The following is a 3,134-nucleotide window of genomic DNA, read 5'->3' on the forward strand; positions in this document are numbered from 1 at the left end:
GGAAAGAAAGGAGATTAAAAGAGGGACCACTGTTTGGCCATTGCCTGGGTCCTTTTGTCGCCCACACCTTGAATAAGAGAAAGAGAAAGCAGAAGCCTCCTCAGCAGATCAGTGGGGAGGTTTGGCAGCTCAGACCCGCTCACCTTTCTGGCCCGGCCAGACAAGGTTGGAGCAGGGGGGCAGCGAGGGGACGGTGCTCAGGCTGCACGTGGCCATCCCCGGGCACGCAGGAGCCACATGTGGCTCAAGGTGTCTGGCCGGGAGCATCTCTCCCGTGAGCTCTGTTCTCACACTCTGTCAGTGTCTACTTCTACCTACAGTGGGAACCAGAACCCAGGGAGACACACCAGTTTGTCCAGTGGTGCTCAGAGCTCTTTCTACACTTTGTAGGATTTTTCTCAGTCCTGGTACTAACTGAGCCCCTTGCCCTGGCTTTGCTCAGCTGTTGGCTTCCCAGGTTTTGCAGCAGAGCGGAGGCTGGAGGGCAGCCTTTCTGTCACACCAGCCCACATCTTCCCTCAGCTGCTGCTCTTGGGAGGCCCCTGGTGCCACCAGCACAGGCGGATGGGGCAGTTCTCCTGTGCTGTCAGCATCGCATCACCCCGAAACTTCATCTGCTTTGGTGAAGCACTTCGTCCAAAGAGGGAGAAACATCAGCAAACTCCCAAATTACTTGAGCCCATGAAGATCAGCCAGGCCCAGTGCAAGGTCCCGCACCTGGGTCAGGGCAATCCCCAGTACCAGCACAGACCGGGGGATGGATGGGTCGAGAGCAGCCCTGCGGAGAAGGGCTTGGGGGTATTGGTGGGTGACAAAATTGAACGTGAGCTGGCAATTTCCAATCACATCCTGGGCTGCATCATAAGAACCATGGCCAGGAGGTCGACCCGACCTGACACAGTCATTTCAAAGGTATTAAATGGCACCAAAATACAACTGGACGTTTAATTTCAGAAGTGCTTTGGGCAGAGGGGGCACCAAGTTAAGAAAATAACCATCCTTCTGGGGTCAGTTTAAAGGAGCTGCTCACAGCGGAGCAATGTTCCGTGATGTTCAGAGGGACCCTCCTGCGTGTGGGTTTGCACCCGTGGGCTCTGGTCCCATCCCTGGGCACCCCTGAGAAGATCCTGGCTCCGTCCTCTCTGCACCCTCCCTCCAGGTATTTATACAGACGGATGAGACCCGCCCCGAGCCTGCTCCTCTCCAGGCTGAACAGCCCTGGCTCTCTCGGCCTTTCCTTGGAGCAGAGATGCTCCAGCCCCTTCATCATCCTCACTGGGCTCTCTCCAGTATGTCCCTGTCTCTCTCATACTGGGGAGCCCAGCACTGGACCCAGCACCCCATGGATGGCCTCACCAGTGCTGAGCAGAGGGGAAGGACCCTCCACCTGCCAGCAATGCTGTGCCCGACCACCGGCCATGAAGTCTGTGCCCGAGGACACGGGTCACCCACTTTGTTTCGGGAGCGTGTTGCTGGCTCGTGGTCAATGTGGTGCCCCCCAGGACCCCCGGGGCAGTTCCTGCCATGCTGCTGCCTGGGGGGTGCCCCTGGCACATGCTGGTGAATGAGGTTGGTCCTCCCCAGGGAACTTTGCACTTCTGCTTGCTGAACTTTATGAGGTTCCTGTTTCTTCAGCCCATTTCTTCAGCTCTTGCTCCTGCTCTTTACGCACAGCCTGGCCAGGGTTCAGGAGCAGCCCTGGCTGCTCTGGGTGGCAGCTCCTGTTGTCTCAGCTCTCCCCATGGGGATTATTCCCTCCTTTTGCCTGAGCAAGAGCTGTCTACGTAGCCCAGGGAGGCTTCCTCCTGGCCCAAGAGTGTTGTTCTCCAGTGCTGTGAGCCCCATCCTGATGCCCCAGAGCACCACGGCTCCTCTCACCACGTGGCACCAACAGTCGGGCGCTGGGTGTTCTCGTGGTGCTGCTTGCACCCAGTTGCTGCTCAGGAGAGCCAGAGCCAAGCCCCAAGGGCAAGGCTGTAGCCAACAGTGGTACAGCCAGTCATGAATCCAATTTTTCTTGAAAAAAAAAATCCAGATTAAATATCAGAGTGTGGGCAAAAGGTGGAGGGAACCCTGCCTGGGACAGGGCAGTGACCTCGAAGGCTACTTGGGGTTTCCAGCATCCCCCTTTGGGCTCTCACGGGCTGATTGTTTTCCAAATTGCTGAAGTTTAACAGTATTATCATGTCAATGGGCCCAGGCAGGCTCCACCGCCGGGAGGCTCAGCCTGGTTAAGTCCTTGGCCAGGGCAGGCAGAGACGCCCCCCAGCCCCTGTCCTGGCCCCCGGGCTCCTAATTCCCCGCTGGCTGGGAGCTCCTGGGCTCCTGCTCCAGGCTGGCTTTGCCCAGGGGTTCAGGCTCCCCAGACCCTGCACTCGGGCACCCAGAGGGATTTTTCCAAAGCTGTTTCCACATCGTGGCACAGCCCTGGGCAAGTATTTGAGCCCAGGGACCATTCCCCTGGTTTCTCAGTCAGGCAGGGGAATAGCACAGGCTTTTTTTTTCCAAAGCGCTTTGATTTTCTCACAGTGATTCGGTCTCCAAAACTCAGAAGATCACCTCGGGCGTTGCTGTTGCAGTGGGGACGGGCAGGGAGAGCAGGGGCAGCTCCAGTGACCTTGCCTGGCCCAGTGGCAACGGACACAACAGACACCCCAACGGACACCCCAACGGACACCCCAATGGACACCCCTGCTGCCTCCCCAGCCACCAGCCGGGCTTTGAAACACCTTCCACTTTCACGGGGGCAGTGAAGTGCTGAGCTTCTGGTTTCCCAGCAAAAAGCCACTAGAGAAGCACCAGTGGCGCCTCAGGGTGGTCTGAGGGGCCCGGGGCTGTCATCCACCGCAGCGGCTCCTGTCCCCAGGGGTGGCCCTGCCCCTGGGTGCTGGGTCACAGGGCTCAGCCTTGGGGGAAGGAGCTGCTGCAGTGCCTCGCTGGAGTGTCCCTGGGCGAGCATCCCAGGGCAGGTGTCTCAGTGTGAGTGTCCCCGGAGTCCCTGTGCAGGTGTCCCTGGGTGGGTATCACCGTGGAAGTGTCCCGGTGTGAGTGTCTCCGTGCGGCTGTGCCGGTGCAGGTGTCCTGGCACTGCTGGCCCTCTACGGGTGTCCCCAGCTGCGTGTCCCCGAGCAGGT

This window comes from Apaloderma vittatum, unplaced genomic scaffold (assembly GCF_000703405.1).
Source record: "Apaloderma vittatum isolate BGI_N311 unplaced genomic scaffold, ASM70340v1 scaffold10850, whole genome shotgun sequence".
Lineage (NCBI taxonomy): Eukaryota > Metazoa > Chordata > Aves > Trogoniformes > Trogonidae > Apaloderma > Apaloderma vittatum.